Below are 15,890 nucleotides of genomic sequence, written 5' to 3'. Positions count from 1 at the left end.
TTTCTAGTTCTTTATTTGGGATTTCCCACACAGAAGTGCATCTCATGCTCTACTTTTGCTATCCCTAGATTCCTCCACACTTTCTGGATTGTTAACAGAATTAAAACTCTTGGGAGTCTACTTTCTGTTTTCCAAAATGATAACTAGTGTTGAGGATTCTTTCTATCCCCTGTCTCAACCTCCATTTGGTTTTTTTTGTGTGTGTGTGTGTGTGTTTTAAAAATAGATTATATAGAGGCGAAGTGTTCAACTTAGCAAACTTTATTAGTAAATATGAGACTTGCAGTTTCATAAGAAAGAAAGGCTATTGGAATACCATCTTTGAACACATAGCAGCTTACATGCTTATTCTTTTTACTATGGGGAATATAATGACCTCCATGGAAAGCTATAAATAAATAAGAATGATCTGTCAGTAAATGTATTAGGTAATGATTAAGGGAATCACACTATACAGTATTCAGAAAATTATACAGTGTTCATTGATAAAGTGTGAATGGATTTATGGCTTCCTGGGCTAGGTACAGGGCTAGGCACATTGAGTATAATAGTGAACAGACTAGATGTATAGACATGACACTAATTAAGTTTACGCAGTGCTGCATTCAGTTCATGCTCTACTACTTATGTGTCCCTTTGAGAAAATTTCTAACCCTCAATGAGATTGTTTCCTCATATAAAAAAATAAAGATTATGGTATCTTCCTTGTAGGATTGCTTTAAGGACTTTATTATGTAATGCATATTGATTATGTAACTCAGTGCCACATAGAAAATATTCAACAACAGTTAACTATCATTATTTTATTTTCTAATACTTGGAAGCATATTAAGATTATATCCATCCCTTTTGTCTAACATGTTTCATCTTGTTCCTTTAGTTATATCATACTGGTGAGAGTAGTGTGGGGGAAATGTGAGAATGTACACATATACTAAAAACAGTTATTGGCTTTTACAAAGACTACCATGTCTGATTCAATGTAGTCATTAATTTGTGTGTATAAGAAATAAATTATCAATATGCTTTAATAACAATTATTTATTTTAAATTGATTACTGAAACGCATGTGAATAGCATAGGACAAATATTCATAAACATTTTAAAAAAAGAAATTAAAGGATCATACACCCTGATCAAATGGGATTTATTTCAGGGATGCAAGGATGGTTCAATATCTACACATCAATCAAATGATAAACCACATTAACAAAATGAAAGATAATAATCATAGATGCAGTAAAAGCTCCTGACAAAACTTAACATCCTCTTTTGATAAAAACTCTCAACACTGTAGCTATAGAGGGAATGTGCCTCAACATAGTAAAGGCCAGATATGACAAGCACACAGCTAACATCATATTCAGTAGTGTAAAGTTGAAAGTTTTCTCTAAAATGAGGAACAAGACATGGATGACAACTCTTGCCACTTTTATTCAAAATATTATTGGAAGACAGAGCCAAAGCACTCAGGCAAGAAAAATAAATTAAAGCCATCCAAATTAGAAAGGAAGAAGTAAAACTGTCACCATTTGCAGATGACATGGTATTATATATAAAAAAAACCTAAAGACACCTCCAAAAAACTGTTAGAACTAGTAACAAATTCAGTTAAGTTGCCAGATACAAAATCAACATACAAAAATCTGTTGCATTTCTATACACTAACAATGAACTATCTGAAAGGAATTTAAAACAATCTCATGTACAACTGCATCAAAAAGAATAAAATACCTGGGAATAAATTTAACCAAAGAGATAAGACACCTTTATGCTGAAAGCTATAAGACACTGATGGAAGAAACTGAAAAAGACACAAGTAAATGGAATGATATTTCATGTTTATGAATTGGAAGAATCAATATTGTTAAAATGTCCATAATATACCAATGTGTAGAGCCAATGGAAAAAATCCCTAACAACATTACAATGGAATTTTTTCACAGAAATAGAAAAAAACAATCCTGAAATTTGCATGGAACCATGAAAGACCTCAAGTAGCCAGAGCAATCTTGAGAAAGATGGAAAAAGCTGGAGGCATCACACATCCTGATTTCAAGCTATATTACAAAGTTACAGTAATCAAAAAAGTGTGATATTGGTATAAAAATAGACACAGATAAACAGACCTGAATAGAGAGCCCATCAATAAACCCACACATATATAGTCAATTTATGACAAAAGGTCAAGGATATGGGGAAAGGACACTCTTTTTAATAAGTGGAGTTTAAAAAACCGGGCATCCACATGCAAAAAAATGAAACTGGAGCACTGTCTTATACACAAAAATTAACTCAAAATGAATTAAAGACTGAAATATAAAACCTTAAACTCTAAAATTCCTAGAAGAAAATTCATACAACTCAATAGCAAAAAAACAAACAATCCAATTAAAAAATGGCAGAGGATTCTGAATATATATTTTTTCCAAAGAAAATATACAGATGGCCGACAGGCACAAGGAAAGATGCTGAATATCACTAATCATAAGAGAATTATGAATCAAAACCACATTGAAATATCACCTCACACCTATTACAATGGCTATTATAAAAAAATAAGTAATAAGTATTGGGGAGCATATAGAGAAAAGGCAAAACTTGTGCACTGTTGGGGAAATATAAATTTGTGTAGCTACTATGGAAAACAGTTTGGAGGTTCCTCAAAAAAGTAAAATTGAACTACCAAAGGATCCAACAATTCCATTCTGGGTATTCAGCTGAAGAAAGTGAAAACACTAGAAAAGATATAAGTACTCCCATGTTCATTGCAGCATTATTCACAATAGCCAAGATAATGGAAATAACGAAAGTGCCCATTGACAGAAGAATAGATAAATAATGTATGGTATCTACATAGAATTGAATAAATCTCAACCATAAAAGAGAATGAAAGCTTCCCATTTTCAGTAACACAGATGGACCTTGAGGACGTTATGATAAGTGAAATAAGTCAGAGAAATACAAATACAGTATGCCAAATGTGTAAAGGGAGTCCAAAGGTACAAACTTTCAGTTATAAAATAAGTCATTGTGATGTAATACACAGCATGGTGACTATAGTTATTAACACTATATTGCATATTTGAAACTTGCTAAGAGAGTATATCTTAAAAGTTCTCATCACAAGAAAAAAATTAATTACGTATTGTGAAAAATGTTAATGAGAATTATTTTGGTGATTATTTTCAGTAGATAAAATATGGAATTATTATTTTGTACACCATAAATTAATATAATGTTTTATGTCAATTACACCTCAATAAAGAAAAAGACAATGGATTTCTGGTAAGAGGGGGAATAGGAAAAATCACAGATTGGGAGAGGGTAAGAAGAGAAAATGAGTAAATGGCAGTGTAGTATTCTGGATTGGATCCTGAAACATAAAAGGGATATTAGTGGAAAAGGTGAAATTTGAATAAAGTGTGTACTTTTGTTAATACTATTATATCAGTGTTATTTTGCTTTGAAAAATGCACCATGTTTATGCAAAACAGCAACATTAGGTGAAGCTAGGGGAAGGGTATACAGGAACTTTGTATCAACTTCACATCTCTTAAAATTATTTCAAAAGGAAAAGTTTTTCCTTAAATGATAATTTTCAGTATTTGGGTTATCTATAGTTTTGTGAAATATTAAAGTTGTTATTAAATAAACCACGTGTGGAAGGAACTGGCCTGTGAAACACTCAGTAATTCTTAATTAACTTTTCCCCACCCCACACACAAAATACACAAGAGGAGTTTCGAATATGTTTCCAATATTATTGTTAAAATGAAGCATTAAAAATCGAGTCAACCAGCAGACTTGACATTTCTGATGTATCTTATATTTTTCTTGTTGCGAATTGCAAAGGAAAAAAGAAAAGAAAATCTGAAGTGGTCATATAAGTGAAATGAACTACTTTTCAGTAAAAAGCATCATTATGCTTTCCTGGACAAAATTTATTATAAAAATAGTACTTTAGTAAAAAAATAATTGACCCCCTATCATCAGGCAAAGTTACACACTCATTTCTCATTAAGCATACAGAGATTGTTGCTCATATAGATGATCTCAATTATAAGCATGCATGTGGATTTTATTTCATAATATGAACAGTTATAACATAATGAAGATATTTTGATAAAATATAGAAATTATAAATACTATACATGTTTGGAAATGTATAAAAAATAAATTTCTGACCAATCATTTGACAGCTATAACATGTCTAACACTTCAGGCTTCAACTGGTACATGTTTGTTTGTGGAAAATATTGATCATCCTCATGAAAGTGGAAGAGAAGAATGGAAAATATTGATAAATTTATTTTCCTTACACAACCATCATGGAAATTAATTGAAAATCTGGTTTAGTTTTAAAAGGTGTTCAAGTAAATGTCAATAACTGATATTTGTTTTTGAATAATCATTATTTCTTTATTATATTATTATATTTTTTACATCTTTATTGGAGTATAATTGCTTTACAATTGTGTGTTAGTTTCTGCTTTATAACAAAGTGAATCAATTATACATATACATATGTTGCCATATCTCTTCCCTCTTGTGTCTCCCTCCCTCCCACCCTTCCTATCCGACCCCTCTAGGTGGTCACAAAGCACCAAGTTGATCTCCCTGTTCTATGCGGCTGCTTTACACTAGCTATCTATTTTATGTTTGGTAGTGTATATATGTCCATGCCACTCTCTCACTTTGTCACAGCTTACCCTTCCCCCTCCTCATATCCTCAAGTCCATTCTCTAGTAGGTCTGTGTCTTTATTCCTGTCTTACCCCTAGGTTCTTCATGACATTATTTTTTCTTAGATTCCATATATATATGTTAGCATATGGTATTTGTCTTTCTCTTTCTGACTTCCTTCACTCTGTATGACAGACTCTAGATCCATCCACCTTACTACAAATAACTCAATTTCGTTTCTTTTTATGGCTGAGTAATATTCCATTGTATATATGTGCCACATCTTCTTTATCCATTCATCCGATGATAGACACTTAGGTTGTTTCCATCTCCTCGCTATTGTAAATAGAGCTGCAATGAACATTTTGGTACATGACTATTTTTGAATTATGGTTTTCTCAGGGTATATGCCCAGTAGTGGGATTGCTGGGTCGTATGGTAGTTCTGTCTGTAGTTTTTTAAGGAACCTCCATACTGTTCTCCATAGTGGCTGTACCAATTCACATTCCCACCAGCAGTGCAAGAGTGTTCCCTTTTTTGATGATGGCCATTCTGACCGGTGTGAGATGATATCTCATTGTAGTTTTGATTTGCATTTCTCTAATGATTAATGATGTTGAGCAATCTTTCATGTGTTTGATGGCACTCTGTATATATTCTTTGGAAAAATGTCTATTTAGGTTTTCTGCCCATTTTTGGATTGGGTTGTTTGTTTTATTTTTATTGAGCTGCATGAGCTGCTTGTAAATTTTGGAGATTAATTATTTGTCAGTTGCTTCATTTGAAAATATTTTCTCCCATTCTGAGGGTTGTCTTTTGGTCTTGTTTATGGTTTCCTTTGCTGTACAAAAGCCTTGAAGTTTCATTAGGTCCCATTTGTTTATTTTTGTTTTTATCTCCATTTCTCTAGGAGGTGGGTCAAAAAGGATCCTGCTGTGATTTATGTCATAGAGTGTTCTGCCTATGTTTTCCTGTAAGAGTTTGATAGTTTCTGGCCTTACATTTAGGTCTTTAATCCATTTTGAGCTTATTTTTGTGTATGGTGATAGGGAGTGTTCTAATCTCATTGTTTTACATGTACCTGTTCAGTTTTCCCAGCACCACTTATTGAAGAGGCTGTCCTTTCTCCACTGTATATTCTTGCCTCCTTTATCAAAGATAAGGTGACCATATGTGCGTGGGTTTATCTCTGGGCTTTCTATCCTGTTCCATTGATCTATATTTCTGTTTTTGTGCCAGTACCATACTGTCTTGATTACTGTAGCTTTGTAGTATAGTCTGAGGTCAGGGAGCCTGACTCCTCCCGCTCCATTTTTCATTCTCAAGATTGCTTTTGCTATTCGGGGTCTTTTGTTTTTCCAAACAAATTTTGAAATTTTTTGTTCTAGTTCTGTGAAAAATGCCAGTGGTGGTTTGATAGGGGTTGCATTAAATCTGTAGATTGCTCTGGGAAGTAGAGTCATTTTCACAATGTTAATTCTTCCAATCCAGGAGCATGGTATATCTCTCCATCTATTTGTATGATCTTTAATTTCTTTCATCAGTGTCTTATAATTTTCTGCATACAGGTCTTTTGTCTCCTTAGGTAGGTTTATTCCTAGATATTTTATTCTTTTTGTTGCAATGGTAAATGGGAGTGTTTTCTTGATTTCACTTTCAGATTTTTCATCATTAGTGTATAGGAATGCCAGAGCTTTCTGTGCATTAATTTTGTATCCTGCTACTTTACCAAATTCATTGATTAACTCTAGTAGTTTTCTGGTAGCATCTTTAGTATTCTCTATGTATAGTATCATGTCATCTGCAAACAGTGACAGCTTTACTTCTTCTTTTCCGATTTGGATTCCTTTTATTTCCTTTTCTTCTCTGATTGCTGTGGCTAAAACTTCCAAAACTAAGTTGAATAAGAGTGGTAAGATTGGGCAACCTTGTCTTGTTCCTGATCTTAGTGGAAGTGCTTTCAGTTTTTCACCATTGAGGAGGATGTTGGCTGTGGGTTTGTCATATATGGCCTTTATTATGTTGAGGAAAGTTCCCTCTATGCCTACTTTCTGGAGGATTTTTATCATAAATGGTGTTGAATTTTGTCGAAAGCTTTCTCTGCATCTATTGAGATGATCATATGGTTTTTCTCCTTCAGTTTGTTAATATGGTGTATCACATTGATTGATTTGCATATATTGAAGAATCCTTGCATTGCTGGACTCAACCCCACTTGATCATGGTGTATGATCCTCTTAATGTGCTGTTGGATTCCGTTTGCTAGTATTTTGTTGAGGATTTTTGCATCTATGTTCATCAGTGATATTGGCCTGTAGTTTTCTTTCTTTGTGACATCCTTGTCTGGTTTTGGTATCAGCGTGTTGGTGGCCTTAGAATGAGTTTGGGAGTATTCCTCCCTCTGCTATATTTTGGAAGAGTTTGAGAAGGATAGGTGTTAGCTCTTCTCTAAATGTTTGATAGAAATCACCTCTGAAGCCATCTGGTCCTGGGCTTTTGTTTGTTGGAAGATTTTTAATCACAGTTTCAATTTCAGTGCTTATGATTGGTCTGTTCATATTTTCTATTTCTTCCTGATTCAGTCTTGGCAGGTTGTGCATTTCTAAGAATTTGTCCCATTATTTTTATTATGTAATTAATACATGTTCATTTGAGACTGTTTAAATAATAACAAATGTAATAATGGAAAAAATGGAAAGCTATTGGAAATTTTTTACTGTTTATTATTTCTCAGTAATTTTTTCTTAACAATGTAGAATGTTGGTATTCACATATGTATGTATTAAAGATTGTATTTATTTCCTTGTTTTTTAATAAGACCCTGTATCTGATTTTCCTTCTTTTTTGGATTATTTTGTAGTAGTTCTTTTGACACAATTTTGTTGGAGTATATGTGTCTCCCCTGAGAAGTTTCTTATCACTTTAAATATTTTTATCTAACTGGCAGTCTTTTAAAGTTATTTTCTTTGTGTTTGTTGTTTAGAAGTATCACCAATATATGTTCCATGTGAATGTATTCATATTGTTCTGCTACCTATTCATAACTTTCCTGGATAAACTGTGGAATCTTTGTTCTCATTTTGTCTTGAATTGTGTATGGCATTCATTCTCTTTCTCTTCTGTAAGCTTCGTAGTATATAAATTTTATATTTTTTTATTCTATTCTCATTGTCTTTCACATTTTCCAATTCCCAAGGGATGCCAGTGCTACTGTTCCACGGATCATACTTTGAGGAGTAAAGCTCAATATTATCTCCTGTCTTACTTTTACAATTCACTGTGGAATATTTTAAGGCAAGGGACTGTGTTTTCACCAAACCTGCACCATCTCCTCTTATTAATGGTATTGTCATGTAAGTTAGTCTTTCTCTCAAGTAGCCCATATAATCAAATTATGTTGATAATATCTTTCAAATAATTATAATTATTTTCCCATTTTCTTAATTCCCATTAATGCTACATTGTTCAGTCCTTTATCTTTTCATGCTTCCTTCATTCAAATAGCCTCTTAAATTATACCTATATTTTTACCCTACTCCTTCTAATTCAGATTTGTCACCACTGTGATGTTTAAAAATTACAAATATGATTTTACCAAGACTTAAAACCATCCCATATCTTCTCATTATTTAGAGGACAAACAAGAACAAAATAATACATCTTTCTTTTTACATTTTTTGGCTTAAGCTACCCAAATCACCTCTGTAATAACTGCTGTCAAAAAGTTAATATAATGAACAAAATGTGATTTCACCTGAATCTCCTCCTCCATTTTAAATACAAGTGACTATCTTCAGGTTATGGTAATAGGATACAGTGATTGAGAATCACTGCAAAGTGTTGGGAAAAGCACAAGACATTAAAGATTAAGAATTTACATTTTGGTTTGCATATATGAATATGCTTATAGAATAAATTACAGAATATCCTCATTTCTGCTGTTTACAGGGTTTATTACAGGCTTGCCACAATAAAAATCCAGTTAATTATAAAACTATTTTAATGAATCATGGCTAAAGAATCTATGCAGCTGTGGATGATTTTAACATCTTATCTATAATGCAAGTAATAAAGTGATAATTTACTGTCAGAGACAGTCTATCTGACTGTAAGTTTAGAGCTGAGATCTACCCTGTCCATCTTCATTAAACTGATTCAGCTCAGAAAATTTCCCTTCCTGAACTAATTTCTTATTACTGTGAAAGGAATTTCATATGTTGATCTAATCTAAAAGAATGCATGGAGTTAAACTCATTATATTATTCTTCCCTAAAAACAACTTTACATTTCAGTTATTTTTTATGTGTATAATTACTCTATTGGCTATTTGTACTAAAATGTTAAATCTGTCATTGCTTTGCTTTTCTTTGATACTTGGATTTTACTGAAAAATAATACAAGTGATATTTATATTAGTCCCACTGTAATTAGTATACTGAAGTGGAATTTGAATAGAGCCAGGAGACATAGAGACATTGTACATGTGTGGAACATAGTGCATGAAAATTAAGGAAACAATAAACATGTGGAAAATAATATGTTGCTTATCACAGAAGATATAAGCCAGAAGAAGAAACTATTGCTGAATGTTTCAAGAAATAGAGATGTACAGGTGGATAATAATTTTTTTTTAAGTGTGGTTGTCTTGCCATTTTAGAGAAGATTCTGTATTGGGTAGATAGTTGAGCAAAATTTATTCTACATTCCTTCCTAAAATAATCTAAGAAACCATGAAAAATATCAATTGCTATTAATTAGATTGTTTTTAAGATTATTAGAGAATTGTTTTTCAGGAGGTCCCTCTCACTCAATCCCTAGCAGGTAAATTTTTCCATTTGCTACTGCTACCCTTTAGATTAATCTCTCTTAATTTCTCACTTGGAATGTTGCTATAAGCATTTTGACTGTTCTTGCCCAAGCTGAATCCATCCTTCTCACTGTTGTCATCATTGTATTTCTCAAACAGAAAAATCTAAGTTTGATATTCATGTATAATCTCTGTTAAATAGAGAATAATGCCTAAGCTTCTTGATCTGGTATTTAAGCCTTCCTAATATTTGGCCTAACTATACGTTAACCTTTATATTTTGTCACTTCTCCACCCTGTCCTAATAGTGATGAATTTTTCACCATTCTTTTTTGATGTTATAGAAGTCCATGCCTCTATTTCAATGCACTTATTTTCTCTAAGATATATTCTCTCTTCTTTTCTCCTTCATCATTTAAAAGTCAGTTCAAATGGCATTTCCTCTTCAATGCATTCTGTTACTATCCATGACAGCAAAGCAAAACATGCTTAGCTTCTATGGTTCCACAGAATTTTTGTATATCTCTGTCTCTCTTTTGTCTCTTTTATCTTCTTGTTTTTAACATTGAACTAAAAATCTAGACTTTAATGCATAGTAAAATATTATTACATTTTTAAAAATTTAAATTCACCTTAAAAAAATTATGCAAGCTTCCCCATGTGTTATTTAAGTAGCATAGCAAATGAGAAAATGTGTTTCAAGCCCTTTAGTTTCAAACAATTATAAGTTGATTGAAATTAATCTTGTTTAATCTCATGATTTGTATAATGTTCAATTTCTTCTTGAATTCAATCATGCAATATCACATAGTATGTATATATATGATATATAGAAAGTTTATAGCATTTATATCTTTCCGACATTAATGTAATTCATGGGATCTTCAGTTTTTCCCTTAATATTCATGAGTTTCTTGAGATGATATCTATTTCTTAATCATAACTATATCTGGATGTTAAAGTATAGCAGCTATTAAAGTGCCTAGCACATAATAGGAAATCAATAGACATACACTGAATATAGTTGAATAAATCTCTTCTAAAAGGCCAGTAACAATGTGCAAATTAATGTAAATATAGAAGAAAGTTACCATCTCCTTCAAAATTCATGATTTTGGAAGATTGATGCCTTCTAAAATGTATTTATGTTACATATAAAGAGTTTTGTCTTATCAGAGCATATCTCTGATTTCATAATCAAAGTCAAAATTCAGTAGAAAATTGAATTTACTTAATAGAAAATTGTATCTTTTAGAAAACATTAAAGAAACCACCTATATGTTAAAAGGTAGCTAATTCTGACATCTTAGAATTTTTTTCTGATTCACACATTAATACCATGAACCATCCTTGTAGTAAAGTAATAACAATACATTTGTAGCACTAGATTTAGTCAAACATTCTATTCAATCATGTCTTTCACAAGTCCTCTAAACGCTAATAAAGTGTAATTTCATATTGTATTTTTTTCCCTGTATTCTCATATCTTTCTTTGATGGGGGAAGGGAAATGAGACTATTGGGTAATTATTGATACTATATGAGAGGTACTATGCTTTGGAGCTGAATTCTACAAAAGTTTTTCTTTTTTTCCTTTTTCTTCAAGGATTATAATCTATTTCATAGATGAAAAAATTGAGAATTGGAAAAGTTAATTCCAGTTCAGCTGTCAGGATATATAGTATTTGCTAACTTTGTTTCTCCCCTCCCTTCTCTTCCCTTCCCTCAGTCATTCAGAACTTCTGAATCAAACAGAGAAATATTTTATACCTATTTAAGAATTTGCATTTAGATGAGCTTGGTGGTATACTCATTTTCTCTCTTCTCCATCTGGTAAAAACCTATTTATTCCACAAAATTTATTTCAAATGTTACATCTTTATAAAACGTTCCTTCATTTAATATGGCAAAAGTAATTTTTTCCCTCCTTCTTTGACTTTCCCACAAAAATTAAACTCATTTCTAGTGAGCACTTTAAAATGTTTAATACAAAGTTTGTTTGCAACTTTTCTTCTCTACTGGAAAGGACATTTCTTGAGGACAATGCCTTTATACTAGTTTTCTTTTATTTACTCCAATCTGCTAAAAATATTCCAGAAGTAAAGAATCAACGTAGGAGTTTAAAATGAAGGCACAGTATTTTAGCTCTTGTATGACTTTTGATAAATTAGCAATATTTCAGTGATTCTTAATTTGAATGTTCATTGAAATCATCTGGGAATTTTTGTAAAAAATGGAGATATCCCTCCTTTACAACTATCACCATTTAAAGCAGTCATGTTGTATAGAACTATTTCAACAGGCTGTGTCATATGCTGTTGACTAGGTTAAAGATGGCTGCATTGGGACAAAAGCTAATAGCAGGTCCAGTCTTCTGTGGTCGTAATGCTTTTACAGTTCTATTCACCTATGTGTAAGAACACCTCAGAAGTGACTTTTGTACAGGACTTTTTGCTAAAGCATCACAGAAGCTATGTACGAGGCTATTGGGGTCTTTGTTTATATTATTGAATTATCAACATAATATATATAAAATTTCTTCATTCTTTTATATAATAGCAATCATTTTCTTGTGAAATCTTTCCAAATGGATTCTGAATTTTCTTACTTAGTAAACAAAATTATATTTGGTGATGCATTTAGTATTTTTAACCTCATTTTAAGGTTAATATAAATGATCGTGTGCCGCTTTTTTAAAGCAGGTTTTCTGCCCTTATTTTCAGTCCATCCTAGAAAGTCTTTTCAAGGCTTGAGGGCTCAAGTGCCGACTTTACCTAATCTTTGAAACTTGTTTACTGTTATTGATAATGGCATCGGGATTTATATGTTTTTTTGGACAGCAGATGGGGTTCACAAATCACCTTTAGGTTTCTTCAGTAATAGGCAAAACTTTATTGCATTTTCTCTCTTGACATCAACAATTGGCTGATGCCAATATTCTATTGCCTCCCTTTTAAATTAAACTCTGTATTTTGTGCTGCCACGTGGAACCACTTTAGCAAAAAAGAGAGGCTGTGTGAGATGCTGGTCAAGACCTCCATTTGATGAAAAAGTTGGAGGATGGTTTGAATATGGATGAAAGAAATTGTTTGCTTTGGTGAGGTTTCTTACCAAATAAATATAGAACAACTTAAAAACAGGAAGAAAAATCTTCATGATGCTACTTTTATTTTATTTTTTCCTCAAGCACTAAAAAGCAAGAAAAATATTGGCAGCCTGAGCAGTATTTTAATGTGGTTTTACATGCTGCATTATGACATATTACCTTTCTGGAATCAAATAATTTAAAGGGCTGTAATGATTCAAAATTGTAATCAGGTGTTCAGAGTCAGTTTCCTTAGGATTTTAGCACAATAAAAACAAATTCACTGGAACATGCTAGAAGAATAATATATTTTTTAAAGGACTTCACTTTTTTTTCTCTCTCTCTCTCTGTTTTTCAAAGTGATGTTGCTACGACCACATGCACACAGTAGGGGGTTGGTGGTGGTAGTTAATCTTTCAAGTTAGAAGAAAAGAGAAATACACAATTAAGTAGTTATTATGGAATTTAAAACATTTTATGCCCAGAAGTGAGACTAGATTATTCTCATCTCATTTAGTTGAATACTGTGTTTAAAAGTATGATTTTAAACTAATAAAAGTACGATTTTAAAATAACTTATATGTGTGTATATATCTACACACACACACACACACACACACACATATGTATATACAGCCAGAATTAAAATCTTCATTTTACATGAGAGCATATCACAGTTAATGCCTGAGTCAGGGCCTTGTTCACCTAAATGACTGGTTGGATCCAGAACCCCAACTTCACTGCTTGCACAAGAGAGCGCTAGAGAAGCACAATGTGTTGAGAAGGTGATAGGTGAGGGTGCAGGGCTCATTTGGTGCCTGTAACTCTACACAATGAAGAGAAAGGAGACAAAATGCCAGAGGAAGAAAGGCAAAGCATCAGAAACCATTTAGGCAGGAAATATCAGGAAAGCCCAACCTAGAGAACAGGGCCCTGACCTGCAGGCTCTTCAAGACATAATTTAGGGAGTTTTAGGGAAACAGGCTACAGCAAGTTCAGAACACACCCTATTAATTAACAGAAATAGCAACAATAAATGTGATGATAGTAATTATGACTACTATTAAGAGAGGATCAAGGGACTCTACATGATATTTACATTTAATCCTCAAACTGCTTTTGTGAGATAGGCATGACTAACAGATAAAGGAACTGAGGCTCCCAGAGGTTAAATATCCTGTCCGACTACACAGCTTTGTCATCAGCTAAACTGGTGTTTCACTGTATTTCATTATGTCCCTGAGAAGTGAGAGACAGAAAAATGCCAGGAATATTGTTAACTGTATTAGATCACGGCCTGGGGATTGAATTTCAGAAACTAAAGCTTAGATTTCCAGCAAAGGGAAAGATATAGGTCCTCTGCTTAGAGTCAGATGATATTCCAAGTGTTGTTCTTCAGTCATTGCTTAAAATGCAAATAATAACTAGTGGTTTTGGTATTAAGGCTGGTCCATAAAGGTATATACAGTCTGTAATGTAAAAGAAAATTTGTACTGTTAATTTAACTCAACAATACCATTGTTTTTCAAAATGATTTTTAGCAGCGCAACTTATATTTTTAATTTGTGAAATAATAAATATACATTTAGTTTCCCTATTCTCTGAGCAGTTCCATTCCTGGCACCCTACCCACAGCCTAGGGATACTGTAGGCCTTCTATTGTTGAAATCAGTGAAAAATACCGAAATACCATTTATAACTTAATATCTATGGGGACAAAACTCAGGTTTACTCTTGGCCTTGTCATCGTATTCTCTTGCCTTCTGTCATGTATTTCCTGAGTTCTCCTTTCTCTCTTTTCAACACAAACAGGACCTGGGATTGTAGCTATGCTCTGATAGGGGCATGGTAATAATTTTGAGCATATTTTACAGGATTTCAAAGGCATTCCCAGCACTATTGTTTGAGAAAAAGAAATTAAAATATTTAGCAATGAATTTCTTACTCGAAACATTTTCTTTTTTTTAAATAGATCTTTATTAGAGTATAATTGTTTCACAATACTGTGTTAGTTCCTGCTGTACAACAAAGTGAATCAGCCATATGCATACATATATCCCCATATCTGCTTCCTCTTGAGCCTCCCTCGCATCCTCCTTATCCCACCCCTCTAGGTCATCGCAAAACACCTGGCTGATCTCCCTGGCGTATGCTATTGCTTCACACTAGCTATTTATTTTACATTCGGTAGTGTATATATGTTGATACTACTCTCACTTGGCCCCAGCTTCCTCCTCCCCACCCCGTGTCCTCAGGTCCGTTCTCTATGTCTACAGCTTTCTTCCTGCCCTGTAACTAGGTTCATCAGTATTATTATTATTTTAGATTCCATATATATGCGTTAGCATACAGTATTTGTTTTTCACTTTCTGACCTACTTCACTCTATATGACAGACTCTCTAGGTCCATCCACCTCACTACAAATAACTCATTTTCATTTCTTTTTATGGATGAGTAATGTTTCATTGTACATATGTGCCACATCTTTATCCATTCATCTCTCGATGGATATTTAGGTTGGTTCCATATCCTGGCTATTGTAAATAGTGCTGCAATGAACATTGTGGTATATGTCTCTTTTTGAATTATGCTTTTCTCAGGGTATATGCCCCGTAGTGGGATTGCTGGGTCATATAGTAGTTCTATTTTTAGTTTTTTAAGGAACCTCCATATTGTTTTCCATAGTAGTTGTATTAATTTACATTCCCACCCACAGTGCAGGAGGGTTCCCTTTTCACCACACCCTTTCCAGAATTTATTGTTTCTAGATTTTTTTGATAATAGCCATTCTGACTGGCGTGAGGTGATACCTCATTGTAGTTTTGATTTGCATTTCTCTGATAATTAATGATGTTGCACATCTTTTCGTGTGCCCCTTGGCCATCTGTGTGTCTTCCTTGGTGAAATGTCTATTTAGGTCTACTGCCCATTTTTTAATTGGATTGTTTGATATTTTGATATTGAGCTCCATGGGCTGTTTGCATATTTTGGAGATTAATCCTTTGTCTGTTGTTTCATTTGCAAATATGTTCTCCCATTCTGAGGGTTGTCTTTTTGTCTTGTTTATGGTTTCCTTTGCTGTGCAAAAGCTTTTAAGTTTAATTAAGTCCCATTTATTTATTTTTGTTTATATTTCTGTTACTCTAAGAAGTGGGTCAAAACAGATCTTGCTGTGATTTATGTCAAAGAGTGTTTTTCCTATGTTTTCCTCTAAGAGTTTTATATTGTCTGGTCTTACATTTAGGTCTTTAATCCATTTTGAGTTTATTTTTGTGTATGATGTTAGATAGTGTTCTAATTCCATTCTTTTACA

Source organism: Mesoplodon bidens (genome assembly GCF_964165515.1).
Source record: "Mesoplodon bidens genome assembly, chromosome: 16".
Classification (NCBI taxonomy): Eukaryota; Metazoa; Chordata; class Mammalia; order Artiodactyla; family Ziphiidae; genus Mesoplodon; species Mesoplodon bidens.
The sequence above is the reverse complement of the archived record's forward strand: the minus strand, read 5'-3'. Positions refer to the sequence as shown.